The sequence below is a fragment of the Dipodomys ordii genome, unplaced genomic scaffold, assembly GCF_000151885.1.
Source record: "Dipodomys ordii isolate 6190 unplaced genomic scaffold, Dord_2.0 Scaffold28, whole genome shotgun sequence".
Lineage (NCBI taxonomy): Eukaryota > Metazoa > Chordata > Mammalia > Rodentia > Heteromyidae > Dipodomys > Dipodomys ordii.
In genome coordinates, this window is record NW_012267244.1 from 11322712 (window position 1) to 11339368 (window position 16657).

General features: G+C 36.6%; 1 protein-coding gene across 1 annotated transcript in view; it reads left to right on the forward strand.

Moving 5' to 3' along the window:
* The window catches only part of Ap3b1 (adaptor-related protein complex 3, beta 1 subunit), a 245036-nt gene that overhangs the window by 210799 nt on the left and 17580 nt on the right, over positions 1 to 16657 (forward strand). The window lies entirely within an intron of this gene.

The following is a 16657-nucleotide window of genomic DNA, read 5'->3' on the forward strand; positions in this document are numbered from 1 at the left end:
GCCTCCTCCTTTGTTTACCCTTCACATCCCTTCCCAGCCTCCTCCCCCCCCACCCAATCCTCCCCCTACTTACCTGAATTTTAACCAGAACAGAATTTGTAATGATTTACAATATCCAAGTTTAAGAAAAACACATTTTTCAAAAGTTATGTACATATGACCATATAACCTGATTCTAAGTGAAATGAACTCCAAGATAGGGACAAAAGAGGTTTTATCTTTGTTGCTGTTCTTTTTAATGTACTTATAATGTACTATGTGATTTTTTTTTATTTCTTTTGTGTGTTCTTCCCCCATGGTACAACCCCTGTTGTTACTGTATTTGATTGTGGTGCCCTGAATCTTGTATACACATTTTTCTAATTTGGGGAAGGGAAGGGAAATAACAAAATGGCTGAAATAAGGATACAGGATGCCCCATTGTAACAATGAGTTGTACAAGAGGTATGTTGAAAATGAACTTTACAACTTTGGGAGGGGGAGATGGGAGGTTGGGAAGGAGAGGGATGGTTGGGGAATTATAAAGGAGGGTGTAACAATGCTGGATAGGAAATGTACTCATTGACTTGCTCATGTAACTGTAACTTCTCTGTAGAGTATCTTTACAATAAAAAATATATTTAAAAAAAAGAAAAAGACATGTTTAAATAAATTTCTAAATTAAATACTAGAGCCCTTTTTTCCAGATACCTCTTCAGCTTAGCAGTAATTCAAGCCTAATGTTATACCTTTTATTACCAAGAACCTGCAGTGATGAATATAAGCAATGTAGCATAACACATTGATTTTATGCAGATCATCACCTTTATGTTTTGGGAGGTCTGCTGTATTAGTGATATATAAAAACTGATTACTTTTCCCAACATTGCTTAGTAATTGTTTATTATTTTTCTATTAGACAAACAACACCGATCAATATTACTGAACACCAGACTATGAGTAACATCACTCTAAATAGATTTGCCTCCAACACCAGAGGTATATTCATTTTCATGATGTGGTCAATGTGAGCTCAATGACAAAGCTCATGTACTATGTTAGATCAGAATTAAAACTAAAAAATACCTTTATGTTATCAATTCATATAAATAGCCTTTTCATTCTGTATAACCAAGCATGTTCTTATTTTTCAAGTTTTTGTTTAATTGCAAGACTTCTTTTGTCGTCTGCCAGACAGGATTTGTCTTCCAAAATTAACCAAATTCCTTTAAAGATGAATATTCTGATAATACTTAGTTCATATTTTATGTTGGGAAATACTGTGAACAATTTTCAGTATCTCTAATTTTAGAAAAATTATAAATTTACTTCTAATAAAATAGTCTTAGATATTATAAACACCTATATCAATATATTTTTCTACTATGAAGATATAAATGAGTTACTTATTTTAGATTTTAGTAAACATAAAAGCATCCTAGATCAAAAATTATTTTTGTGTATTCTGAAAAGAGCACTTTGTCTTGCATCAAGTGTAATTGATCCTGAAGCAGTGTAATCACAATTACTCACTTTCTTAATTGGCCTGCCCAAAATCAGAAAATGGAAACCGATCGACGGTGTTTAAATCAATAGCTTCATAGTAGCACTAGTGGGGGTAGGGAGATAGTGGTAATGGGCAGATCAATTGGTCTTAGGTGCCAATCACTGACTGTGCCTTTTGCATAGTAAGTAGCACTTTTTACTTAGTGATGTGTGCTATAATAGTAAAGTTCAATAAAAAGAAAGGAGGAATGGCTGACGTTGAATTTTTTTCTTAAAGTACATTATATAAATTAATACATAAAATTATAAGCAATAATAGAATATTTAATAAGAAGCCTTCAAAAATTCTGAGAACGTGGAATGTAAGCCTTTCAGATATTCTTTTATTAGAATAAAAAACCAAGATTAACTCATATTATTGTAGTTATTCAGGTAGATAGAGCATTATCTATACTTATATTTGTGTGAGTACTTATAAGAATTGATGTTCTCTCTTTGTTTTCATTTTAACTGGTTGTTAACTTTATTCCTTGATTACATTAAATTACAATTATATGTACACATATTTCTCCAAAAGTCAACAGAGTGCATGAATAGACCTCCATTCTTGCTTAGAATATAAGAATGTTTTAACCAGTATTAAAAATAATATGATTTGGCTTAAGTTAGCTTAATGAGTGTGCCACTTGCATCTACCCTTCCTTTTGTCCATTAAAACTACAGAAAATGCTTTTTTTTTTTTTTGGTCAGTCATGGGACCTGAACTCTGGGTCTCAGCTCTTTTGCTCAAGGCTAGCGCTCTGCCACTTGAGCCATAGCACCACTTCCGGCTTTTTCTGCTTATGTGGGGCTGAGGATTGAGCCCAGGGCCTCATGCATTTAAGACAAGCATTCTACCACCTTCCCAGACCCAGAAAATGCTTTTTTTTTTTTTAAGAGAAAGATTACCAAAAAGAAAGAAAAATGCTACTAGCATACCAGAAGTTATGAAGAATTGACAGAAAGCAAAGGGCGATAAATAAGCAACAGTCGAGAAAATAAATATACAGGGCATAACACTGATGAGATAAAGGTACTATAATACTAAGGAAACCTGGGGGAAAATCACAAAATGAGTAAGTTTGAAAAAAGGGAAAGGGAGTCTTAAGGCATTCATGAGGGAATTAAAGAATGATTCTAATTTCCAGTCTCCATCTTTGGTATGAGTAGTAGACAGTATATATGTTTAATTTGAGGCCTAAGAATGGCACTGTTAAAAAAATTCACCTGGGAGATTTTAACTTTAAGTGTGGGTATGGAGAACCATGGGACACAGTAGGGCTTTTGTGTGAAGGAAGCAGAGATAGAGATAACATGAAATACAGTTCTGCCTAAATATATGATCTCAAATCCTCTAAATCCTAGCTTTACTAGAGTAAAGGTACTCGTATTCATCAGTAGGAGGAGCAACCATTACCTACCTTTGTCCCAACTTCATATATATATATAAATATATGTATATGTATATGTGTGTATATACCTCTCTCTCTATCTATCATTCCAAGTAGTATGTCACCCACTTAATAAACTCTAATCAGTCCACCAGAAGAAAAGGACAGATTCTATAGTACTCAGTTTATCAAGCAATAGTAGTGTGCTCAATATTGTTCTAAATACTGGGAATTATGTATGTCGATATGTTGACTTTTCGTAATAATCCTGTGAGTTTCATTACCTCATTTTACAAGTAAGTAAATGATCCGAGAAAGTTTAAAGAATTTTACCTAAAACCTCACAGCCAGTAGCAGAACTAGCTGTGTATGTTACTTAAATGTAGACCTCCATTATGTAGGTAATTGAACAATATAGGATGACCAAAGTTTTGAGCCTGTGTAGCATCTTGAAAGAGAAGGATCATGGCAAATACAAAAACCCATTGCTCATGAAAGAAACTGGTAACTCCAAAAAAAAAAAGCTTTCTCTAAAATTAATGTCTTAATCAAGAGAATACTACATCGATAGAATGTTTATCTTGCTATGAAAAGAACAATTAGAATAGTGTTTAAGTATTCTTGGAGACTTAAGAATGTAATAATGCTTAATACAATTTTCCCCAAGTCTTTCCATTTCCTTACATACATGGTAAAATATCATTCTTTCTGATGAATGAATAGAATTCCATTATGTAGAAATACAGGTTGCATAGTTTCCCTCATTTGTGGGAGTTATAATGTGCCTAATGAACATACTGGGTGGTACCCAAGCGGTTATAAATGAATTAACTGAAGTATAATCGACTCTATAGAGAACACAAATAGTATAAATCTTTAGAAAGTCTAACTCGAAGGCCAACAAAATAAGTACCAGAAAATGGGTACTCGCAAGTGGTGTGGTGGGAAGGGGGACAACAAGGAGAAAGGGGTAGAAAAATGAACCTGGGAAATGAGTGGAATACAGGCAAGACTGCATTGTATAGGCCATAGTACTGAGAAAAGTAAGGGAAGGGGTGGGTCCAATGGAGGTGAAGATGTTTCAGTAGGTACTGTATTCACTAAACACTGTTGAATGGCAACTTCTTTGTATAGCTACTTAAATAAAAATATATTTTTAAATATATCAAAGGAAATTGAGTAGAATATGTACGAGTAGCCACAGCTGAATACTGTCAAACTAACCAACTAGCGTAGAAAAAAGGAAAATAGAAAAAAATATTTATAGGATTCATTTATCTAACAGGAAATCTGGAAGGAAAAAATAGAAGTAATTAAACTGGGTGCTAGTGGCTCATACCTATAATCCTAGCTACTCAAGAGGATATGATCTTAAGATCATGGTAAGAAGCAAACCCTGGCAAGAAAACCAGTAAGACTCTTATCTCCAAATAACTACCCAAAAAAGCCAGAAGTGGAGTTATTGTTCAGTTGGTAAAGCCTTGAAAATGGAAGCTTAGAGATAGTACCCAGGACCCAGTTCAAGCCCAAGGATAACCCTGTGTAAAAACAATTGTTGACACATAATATGAAAAATGAATGTTTAATAATAAGAGAGAACCAGTATTCCAGCATGAACAAATGTGGGTGAAATGCTGACATAATAGAGCTCTTGTATTTGCCAGAAGGATTAAAGGCAAAAACAAATCTAAATATAGTTTAAAATAGTAAGTAACACCACTAAAATAATTGAAATAAGATGTATGATGACTTCCAAATTACTAAATTAAGGAAGACTAGGAAGAATTAAAAGTAGGTAAATTTAACTTAGTTGGGAAAGGAAAATAAGATGCCTGGCAAGAGCCATCCATACAACGTATATAATTTTCACAGTTTATGTCAGTAAATTAAATTCCATTTATAGTAAATGAGTGTTAAAAAAACAAAATTCACAGTGCTGCTTATAAGAACTCTACCTAAAAGAATGGCATGGGAAAGAAGATGAAATATGTATGTGTATAAGTTAGACATGTTGAAACTAGTAAAAAATTAAACATGAAATATTCCCTGCTCATTAAATCCTCTAAGAAAATAAACACTTAAAAACTTTTAAATCACAGTTTTGTAATTTATAGCAGAAACTAACACATGTAGTAGGAGAAATTGTCAAAACTGTGATCATGTGCATGTTTGACAGACAGGAGAAACTGACAAATTGTTTACAAGCTATTGAGTTTTACGAACAATTCTTATACTGTTTCCTGAGTAAAGCAACTATACATTTTACAAAGCATATAACTACAGAAGGTACAGAAATACATAGGGACAAAAACTATAGGCTAATAAGATTACAGGAAAAAGAATGGCCAGGTGTGATGTCATAGGCCTGGAGTTACCAGATTCTCAGAAGGTGGAGATCAAGAGGCTTGCAGTTTGAGGCCAACCCGGGCAAAAGTTGGCAAGACTTTGTATAAGCCAGGTATAATCCCAACCATGATAAAGGCATAGGTAGAAAAATCATGGTCTGAGGCTGGCCAGGCAAAAAAAAATTAGACTATGACAAATCCCCTAAACAAAAAAGGCTGTATGTGTGGCTAAAGTAATGGAGTGCCTGCTTAGCAAAAATAATCCTATGCCAAACCCCAGTACAGAATGAAAAGAAAGAGAAGGAAAGAGGAGAGGAAGGGAGGAAAGAAGAGAGAAGGGAAAGAGAAGGGAATAGAAAGGGAGAGAGAGAGAGAGAGAGTTGTACAAAGGAAGACTGGGAAGTGGCACTGTAGCTCTAGTGGTAGAGTGCTAGTCTCAAGCAAAAGAGTTCAGGGACAGTGCCTAGTCCCCAGGTTTAATCCCACTACCAACAATAATCAAAAAAGTAAGTTTTTATTAAAAAAAAAAAAAAAGGAAGGAAGGAAGGAAGCCAGGCGTGGTGGCTCATGCCTGTAATCCTAGCTACTCAGGAGGCTGAGATCTGAGGATCGCAGTTCAAAGCCAGCCTGGGCAGCAAAGGCTGTGAGACTCTTATCTCCAATAAACTATTCAGAAAAACTGGAATGGCGCTGTGGCTCAAGTAGTAGAATGCTTGCCTTGAGCTGAATTGCTGAGGGACAGTGCCCTGGTTCAGTTCAAGCCCCACAACTGACAAAAAAAAGGGGGGGAGGGGGAGTCTTAAGGCATTCATGAGGGAATTAAAGAACAACTTCCAATTTCCAGTCCCCATCTTTGGTCTTAGTAGTAGGCAGTAATACATGTTTAATTTGAGGCCTAAGCCCCACACTGTTGACTTGTTATTGACATTTAGAGTTTGGCAGAGGATAATGACTTTTTAAGTGATGCTTGTTAGAAGCCCACCCTATGTGGGCTGGGAAGGTGGCTCAGTGGTAGAGTGCTTGCCTTGCATGCTTGAGGCTGTGGGTTCAATTCCTCAGCACTACATAAGCAGAAAACGCCGGAAGTGGCACTGTGGCTCAAGTGGTAGAGTGCTCGCCTTGAGCTGAAGTGCTAAGGGACAGTGCCCAGGCCCAGAGTTCAAGCCCCATGACTGACCAACCAAAAAAAAAAAGAGGAAGATTGTAAAACACAAATGTTTCTAAACTCAAATCTGTAACAACAGTAAGTTGAATTATTTAGATGAAATCATTGGCTTTTGAGAAAAAAGAAGTAAATTAGAAAGAGCGTCTCTACTATTTAACCTTTTCCATAACAAAGGAAAAAGGAGACCACACCATGTCATTCCTTCCATCATAATGCTTCAAATATCCTCTTTGGTCAAAGTGGTAATTTTTTATTTTATTTTACTTTTATTGTAAACATGCTTTAAATTGGATTGCAGTTATATGAGTAAGGAAATGAGTACATTTCTTGTCAAACATCATTACCCCCTCCTTTGTTTTTCTCCTACTGTACCTTCCTTCCCTTACCTCCCCTCCCACAGAAGTTGTAAAGTCTGTTTCCAACGTAGTGTCTTGTGAGTATCATTGTTGCAGTGGGTCATCCTGTGTCCTTCTTTCAGTATTTTGTTATTTCCCCTCTCCTCCCCAAATTAGATAAATGTATATACAAGATGCAGGTACCAAAATCAAATATGGTGACAACAGGGGATATACTATACGGGGAAGAATATACAAAAGAAACCAAAAAAAATCACATAATACGTTAAAAACAACAACAACAAAGAAAAACCTCTGTATCCATATCTTGGGGTTCATTTCATTTAGCATCATCTTATATGGTCATATGTACATAGCTTTTGAGCTTTTCTGCTCATCTGATAGGATTATCCTAGACGTATACAAATCAGGGAAACCATGGGACCTATATTTCTTTAGGTCTGGCTTACTTCACTTAATTTGATTTTTTTCCAAGTCTTCCATGATGCCTAAGTGACCCATTGCTCACAGTAAACACCACAATGTCTTCTAAAGTCAGAGGAGCAAACAAGGATTTCCATTCCCAACTATATTCACATTATATCAGAGGTGTAGCTAATATAGAAAGACAAGTTACAGTGTGTGTAAGTCTTAGGAAAGTAGAGATTAATTAGTTTTTATTTGATGTAATCATTAAGCCAAAAAGTCTTAGGATGGAACCAATGAACAGCAATATATGCAAGATAATATGTTGGAAATGATCTGTATGGGTTGGGGGGAGGGAAAATGAGAAAAATGAGGGAAGGGTAACAAGTTTGACAAGAAATATACTTATTACCTTATTATGTAACTCTAACCCCTCTGTATATCACCTTGACAATAAAAAAATAAAATTTAAAAAAACACACACATGTAGATCCAAACACAATGATTGTTGGAGACTTTAAATCATATGTATGAATGGAAGTATAGCATTATTCCATGATCAATGTATGCTAAATTTGTAAATGTCAACATAGCAAATTTTAACAAGATCAATATGAAGACTTTCAGAACCTAGGAATTGTGGAGTCTGACTACAAATACATGAGCTTTGTTTTGAACTTAAAAAGGAAGAATCATATAGTCTATGGAAAAATGCAAGATACACTGCATATTTTTTCAGCTTATCAACTAATTCCTCTGTTATCTGACAGTGAAAACTAAAGGGCTGGCATTTTATTGGCCTTTTGAAAAAAAATACTCAAATATCTTTGAAATGATTTCAAAGATACTCCATATTTTTGTGGTCAAACTAAAACTTTGACCATAAAAATATTTATTCTTTAAAAAAACAAAGAAAGTCTTAAAATAAAGAGAAATTTCATTTAAACTATTAAGATAATACAAAAATCTGTGGGGGATATGTTGCAGCTTTCGTAAAGGCCATGATATCAATAAAATATAAAGAACTAGACACAAAACAATAAGGATAATAAACAAACTCTTAAATGAGAGGCAATATTATGACTCACATTAGTCTAAGAAACATTATTTAGCCTTCTTATCCAACTGGGAACACAAATAATCTCTCCCTACAACAACAACAACAAAAATACTCCCTCTAAGCAGTGGATTGAAAATGAATTTGATTTATAAATGAGAGGACTGAGCTGGGAATACTTAGAAAAAAATTCTGGGTATTTAACAAAAGAAGAGGAAATAGTAGGCTTCAGTGCCTCTTGGGATTTTTGCTTGTTGATGTTTTTTGTTACTAAGGAGTTTTACAAAGGTAATGTAGTACAATAATTCTTGGACAAGGTCAACCCCTTCCTTTTCCCCCATTTTCCCCCTCTCATTCCTTCTCATAAGTTGCATAGTTCATTTCTTTACATAGTGTATATTGACCATGACTGCATTTGTTCACTCTTCCTCCATTCCTGTGCCTCCCTCTTGGTACCCCACAAAAGAAAACAACAATGAGAGAAAACATGCACCGTTTGTCTCTCTGAGCTTGGCTTACCTCAGTTAACATGATTTTTATTCTAGGTACATCACTTTTCCTGAAAATGGCATCATATTATCCATGGAGGAATAAAATTCCATTGTGTATACATATGACGTTTTTATATACTCATCTATTGTAGGGCATCTGGGCTCTTTCCATATCTTGGCTATTATGAATAGTACAGCAATGAACATGGATGTGCAAATTGTTCTTACCATATCCTAACTATTAATGTTCTGCATAGATGCCTAGAAGTGGTATGGCTAGATCATACGGAAGTTCTATATTTTTAGATTGTTTTCTCTATCCTGGTGATGAATGTCATTGTGGTTTTGATGGGGATTATGTTGAATTTGTAGATCAACTTTGGCAAAAAGGTTATTTTCATGATATTATTTCTACCTACCCATAGACATGGGAGATCTTTTCATTTCCTGATGTCTTCAGTTTCTTTCATCAGATTTTTATAGTTTTAACATGTCTAACTTATACATATTTCATTTGCATTGTATTGAAAAGGAGTAGAGAAAGTGGACATCCTTGCTTGTTCCTGATTTCAGAAGAAATGATGTTAGTTTTTTACCATTTAATATGATGTTGGCTGTTAGTCTGTCTTAGATAGCCTTTATTATGTTGAGAGTATTTTTTCTATCCTGGATTCTCCAGAGCTTTTTTAAAAATTTTATTTTATTGTAAAGATGCTGTACAGAGGGGTTACAGTTACATGACTAAGGCAATGAGTACATTTCTTGTCGAACATTGTTACCCCTTCCCTTGTTCTCCTACTATCCCTTCCCTCCCCCACCTCATTCACCCCTTGCCCCAAGATTGTAAAGTTCATTTCCAATATACTATCTTGAGGGTATCATTGTTGCAGTGGATCATCCTGTGTTCTTGTTTCAGGGTTTTGTTAGTCCCCTTCCCCTCTCCAAGTTAGACAAATGTATATACAAGATACAGTGTACCAAAATCAAGTACAGTGACAACAGGGATATTCCATAGGAGGGAGAACATAAAAAGGAAACAAATAAAATCACATAGTACAACAACAAACAAAAAACAACAACAACAATGAAAGACCTTGTGTCCATATTTTGGGGTTCATTTCACTTAGCATCTTATATGGTCATATGTACATAGCTTTGGAGCTTTTCTGCTCATCTGATGAAATTATCCTAGATGAATACTAATTATTGCAAATGAGGGAAACCATGGGACCTATACTTTTTTGGATCAGGCTTATTTCAATTAATAAGATTTTTTCCAAGTCTTCCAATTTCCTAACAAATAGGAGGGTGTCATTCTTTCTGATGGAAGCATAGAATTCCATTTTACACACACACACACACACACACACACACACACACACACACACACCACACCACACCACACCACACCACACCACACCACATTTTCTTGATCCATTCATCTACTGAGGGGCATCTGGGTCAGTTCCATATCTTAGCTATGGTGAATAATGCTGCAATAAACATAGTTGCTCTGGTAGCTTTAGTATGGCCTTGTTTGTGATCATTTGGGTAAATAGACACTTGAAGAAATGCTCAATTTCTCTGGCCATAAAAGAAATGCAAATCAAAACAACATTGAGGTTCCACCTCACTCACCCCAGTTAGAATGGCTATAATCAAGAAGTCTAATAACAACGCATGCTGGAGGGGATGTGGTCAAAAGGGAACCCTACTGCACTGTTAGTAGGAGTGTAAATATGTAAGTATAAGTATGGAGGGTCCTCAAAAGACTACACACAGAGCTTTCCTATGACCCAGCAATCCCATTTCTGGGCATTTATCCAAATGATTTCCAGAGCTTTTAACATGAATGGATGTCGGATTTTGATAAAGGCTTTTTCTGAAACTATTGAGATGGTTGTGTGATTTTTGTCTTTGGCTCTGTTAATTTGTATTGTGTTCATTGATTTGTGTCTTTCATCTCTGGGATAAAACTGACTTGATCATAGTACATAATTTTTTTCATTTATTGTTCAATTCTGTTGGTGTTTGTTTGTTTGTTTGTTTGTTTGTCATTCATGGGGCCTGAACTCTGGGCCTGGGTCTTAAGCTACAGCTCCACTTCTGGCTTTTTCTGTTTATGTGGTGCTGAGGAATTGAACCCATGCTACCACTGAGCTATCTTCCCAGCCCTGTTGGTGTTTTATTAAGGAGTTTTATCTCTATGTTCATCAGAGAGATTAGTTTATACTTCTATTTTATCATTAGGTCTCTACCTGGTTTGGGGATGAACATAACACTGAACTTTCCGCTGTTGGCAGACTCTTTATTCCTCAGTCTCATTGCTTGTTAGGAGTCTGTTTTAGTGGTTTACATATTCTTGGTTCAGCTTAGGCAACTTGTATGTCTCTAAGGAACTTAGACATTTATTCTGATATTCCATCCTATTTGAGTATAGGTCTGGAAAGTAGTCCCTCTTAATCTTTAGGATTTTTTGGATGGTTGTTGTGATGTTTCTTTTATTATCTCTAAGTTTATTTATTTTTCTCTTCTTTTTTTGTCAACTTAGCTAGGGATCTGTCAATTTTTATTAATTATGTCAAAGAACCAGTTTTTGTTTTGTTGGTTTTATGTGTAGTTTTTTTAGTCTCTAATACATTGATTTCTACCCTAATCTTTACTATCCCTCTCCATCTTTTGGGGTTTGGTTCCTTCTTATTTTTCTAGACGCTTTTTTTGCATCATGAGGTTATTTACTTGAGCTGTTTCTGTTTTCTTTATGTACACACATAGAGCTATGAACTTTCCTTTCAACACTGCTTTTGCTGTATCCCTTGGGATTTTTGAAGGACTTTGTGAAGGGAAACTTTAGTGAATGAAAGTTCTTTAAAAACAAATACCATTGCATCACAGTCAGTCATTTTATCTTCCTAGACATTTTCATAGTCCTTAATACAAATATTAAAATAAATTAAGCATCCATAAAATAGCTCATTTTTCTCATTTTTAGTGTTACCCAACCTAGGGAAGCAGCACACAATAATAAGATCATGTGCCCCTATGTTCAAATCCCAGGAAAGCCACCCAGCTGTGTGCCTGATAGGCCCAAGCCACACCTTCAGCCCATTCATGTTTCTTAATCATTAAATTTAGGTAACAAAGCTGCCTCGTGGGGTCATTGTTGTTATTTAAGTAAAACACACAGTAAATGCAAAACAAAACAAAAAAACCTGCCTTAACCAGATTAGACTCCTAATTAGACCTTCCTCCTTGGTTTCTCTCCCACTGCACCTTACAGATTGCCATAGGACTTTCTAAACTACAAATGGGGTCACTTACTTTCCAGTGCCTAAAGTCTGATGGTTTCCCATTGCTTTAAGAGATATTGAGGGATGGGGCTGGGAAGGTGGCTCAGTGGTAGAGCGCTTGCCTTGCATGCCTGAGGCCCTGGGTTTGATTCCTCAGCACCACATAAGCAAAAAGGAAAAAGCCGGAAGTGGCGCTGTGGCTCAAGTGGTAGAGCACTAGCCTTGAGCTGAAGAGCTGAGGGAGAGCGCCCAGGCCCAGAGTTCAGGCCCCACGACCGGACCCCAAAAAAAAAAAAAAAAAGAGATATCAAGGGAGAACTTAGTCAAAGAATGAATGTATGAAAATAGGGTATTGAAACATGTTGAAATTGTTTTAAGAAATAGGGATTTACTAACAAAGGCTTCATATCCAAAATATTACAAAGAACTCAAGAAATTAACTCCTCCCCCCCCAAAATAACAATAAACCTATCAATAAATGGACAAAGAAATTAAAAAGAGACTTCCAGAAGAAGTAGTTAAAGATGACAAGTAAACACATGAGGAAATGCTCAATATCCCTGACCATAAGAGAAATGCAAATAATTTTGAGATTCCATCTCTTACTAGTTAGATTGGCCAACATCAAGAGTTTGAATAACAAATGCTGGCAGGGATACAATGGAGGGATCCCAGGGAAAAGGAACACTGTTGCTGTGTTGGTAGGGATGTAAACTAGTACAATCACTCTGGAAGGTGGGTTGGAGGTTCCCCAAAAAACTAAACATAGAACTTTATGTTCTCAGCCATACCACTCTTAGGCATCTACCCAGAACATTATAAGTCAGGATACAGTGCAGACATTTGCATATACATGTTCATTGCTGTACTAGTCACAATAGCCAAGGGATGGAAAGAGCCCTGATGCCCTACAATAGATGAGTATATATATACACAATGGAATTTTACTCATCCATTAGAAAGGATAATATGATGTCATTTTCAGGAAAATTGATGTATCTAGAACAAAAATCATGTTATATGAGGTAAGCCAAGCTCAAGAGAGACAAGCAGCACATGTTTTCTGTCATATGGAAGTTAGATCTATAATATAACTGAACATGATTAACTTATACAGGATTCTAGGCATTTACACACAAACAATCAGACCAATGAATGAAGATACCCTTAGGGGAGGAATGCAAAGGTATAATTTTTAAACATAAAATACTGTTTATCAAAACAAATTCCAGGAAATGGAAACGTGTGGGGTTTGGTTGTTGGTGGTGGTGGTACTAGTAGTGGTGGTTTTTGCTTTAGGTTTTGTTTTGTTGTCTTTTAGAGGGACGAAAGGTAGATACAGAAAGAGAGGGAAGAAGTATGAACAAATGTAATCATAATACTCAGTATACTCTATGTGGAGTGGAAATGAACAGTGCAACTTGTGACAGAGATGGGAGGGGAGAACTGGGGGGAATTGAAGGGGTGACATTGTCCAAAAAAAAATGTAATCATTACCAGACTTACAAAACGGTAACCCTTCTGTACAACACCTTAATAGTGATAAAAAAATTATATTAAAAAAAAAGAAATGACGATTGATTATAAGGAAAAATGATAGAAGGAAAGACAGTAGGGTGCATTAAGCATGTATGGAAATGCCCCGATGTTACTCCTTAATATACAAGACCCTAAGGATACAACTCTAATTTAAAAAAAGAAAAACCCTTTATTTTCAAAAAGAAGAAGAAGCTGGGTGCTGTGGCTCACGCCTATAATCCTAGCTACTCAGGAGGCTGGTATCTAAGGATGCGGTTCAAAGCTAGCCCAGAGAGGAAAGTTCATGAGACTCTTATCACCAGTTAACCACCAGAAAACTGGAAGTGGTACTGTGGCCCAAGTGGTAGAGTGCTAGCCTTGAGCTGAAGAGCTCAGGGACAGTACCCAGATCCAGAGTTTAAGCCCCATGACCAACATAAAAATAAAAGGAGGAGGAGGAGAAGAAAGAGAAGGAGGAGTAAGGGGAAAGAAGAAAAAAGAAAGAAGAGGAAGAAGGAGGAAGAAGAAGAAGAAGAAAAAAAAGAAGGCGAAGAAAGAAGAAGAAAACATTGAACCAGGCAATGGTGGCTCAGGCCTTTAATCTTGGCTACTTAAGAGGCTGAGATCTTAGGTTTATAGTTCAAAGCCATCCCAAACAGGAATGTTTGTAAGATTTTATTTATTTATTTATTTTGTCGGACGTGGGGCTTGAACTCTGGGGTTGGGCGCTATCCCTCAGCTCTTCAGCTCAAGGTGAGCGCTCTACCACTTGAGCCACAGCTCCGGTTTTCTAGTGGTTTATTGAATATAAGAATGTCACGAACAAAAAAAAAAAAAAAAAGAATGTCACGGACTTTCCTGCCCAGGCTGGCTGTGAACCGCGATCCTTAGATCTCAGCCTCCTGAGTAGCTAGGATTACAGGTATGAGCCACTGGTGCCCAACTTGTTTGTAAGGTTTTTATCTCCAATTAACAACCAAAATGCTGGAAGTGTAACTGTGGCTCTACAGATAGCCTTGAGCAGAAAAGCTCAGTGACAGCTCCTAAGCACTAAGTTCAAGCTCAGGACTGCCATAAAAGAAAAAAAGAAAGAAAGGAAAGAAGGAACATGGACACTTTTGTGTTCGTTATGTGAATAAAAGATCCATACAGTTAATTCAACAACAGCACACTTCAGAGAGTGAAAAGAGGCACTTAACTGGATGTGATTCCAGGACACTAGCCATCAACTGGAGCTGTCCTGAGAGAACTGGGATGAATGGTTGTGCTGTGGGTGATGCTCTTCATAATGTACCACCCTCCTTGTCTGCAGACACACTGGGCCACTCACTATTCCCAACACACAGGCAAGAATGCCTATCTCTCTTCTCACACAAAAGTTTACCCTCAATTCTCTCCTGCAGAACAAATCAGCCCCTCCCATGGGTTATATATCTGCTTTCCATGTATCTCTAATGTAATTCTTACCATACAACATATGACATTTCTTTACCTCACAGTAGACTAGTGAGTCACTCTTCCCTAAATCCCCAAATAGTCACCCAGTTTTAAGATCATTTGTATTTAGAAACTGTTGAGTTTACAAATAAGTTGGGTTTATCGGTTGGCTTTGGATAATTTACATGTGGAAGAAATCTAAGACATTGCTAAGTGGGGTAAGGTACACCTGTAATCCTAGCATTCAGGAGGCTAGGGCAAGAGGATTATGTGCTCAAAGTGCCATGTTGCCTACCGCGTGAGTTTGAGGCAAACCTAGGCTATCTAACCAGATCCTACCTTTAGAGGAAAAAAAAAAATTAAGCTTCTAAGAATATGGTGTCTACTAGCATAAAGGTTGTTTTTATCTTCTTTCTTCATGTTATATTATTTGTCCCTACCTCACTTTGGAATAAACTCTGTGCATCTTATCCTGATGTTTGGTATATCTCACCCATCCATGGTCCTCATCTCTGTAGTCACTTTTGCAATTGTCACAGGATCCATTTCTAACCTGAAAATACAAGTCCCTCTGAAGGAAGTTCATAAAGCTATTTGTTTCCTGATGACAAAGAAAGGTTTGGTTGGCTTGTTTACTGGGCCTCCTTCCTTATCACTTTCTCTCTTAACTGGAATGTGGAAGTGGCACCAGGAGTTGCTGCTGCCCTGCGGCAGCCATGAGGTGAGCCAGCATATTATGGATGGAGTGGTAGGTGAGGGAAAGCTGGATCCCTGAGGGTTTCTTCCAGTCACTTAATGGGCTTTGGTGACTCCAAAACTTCTTGTATTCTAAACAGTAGACACTCAGTTCTCAAGAAACTTGGTTGGATTTCTGCTTATTTGCAGCCAACCATACTCATAATTGATAACTTAAAATAATCTTGATTTTTAAAGAGTTCTTAAATATTTGACTAGAGTGCTTCCTTTATATTTTATATATACAGAGTAGAGATAAGGTTGTGGTTATATGCCCTCGCTGCTGTTAATATTTTTTTTTCATTTTTGCTAGTTTTGTTTTTTGAAACAAGGTCACATTGAATAGCCGAGTCTGTCTTCAAATTTGTGATCCTCCTTCCTTAGTTTCCTAGCTGCTGGGTTTACATTATTAATCTCATGCCTGGCTCTTGTTGATGTTTTTTAAAATTCTCTTGTCAGTCTGGGAGAGTTGTTCAGTTATAGGATACAGTCCTATGTTCAATATTAAGCACCAAAATTAATTAATAAGGTAGTATAAAATGAATGCCAGACATTAGTGGGCTCACCCCTGTCATTGTTGCTACTCAGGAAAACAGAGATCAGAAGGATCTTGGTTCAAGGCCAGCCCAGACAAAAAGTTCACAAGACCCCTTCTCAACGATCACCTGGACACAGTGATACACATCTGTCATCCCAGTTATATAAAAAGCTGAGATCAGAAGGGTTGCAGTACTAGATGAGGAATGGCTGGGGAAAAAAGTTTGTGAAACTCCACCTAAATGAGCAAAAGCTGGGCACAGTAGTAAACATCATGGTAGGAAACATAAATAGGATTATGGTCCAGGTTGACTCCAGGCAAAAAACTTAAAGACCCTATCTCAAAATTAACCAGAACAAAGAGGGCTGGAAATGTTGTTCAAGAAGAGTAATAAGTATATTATGT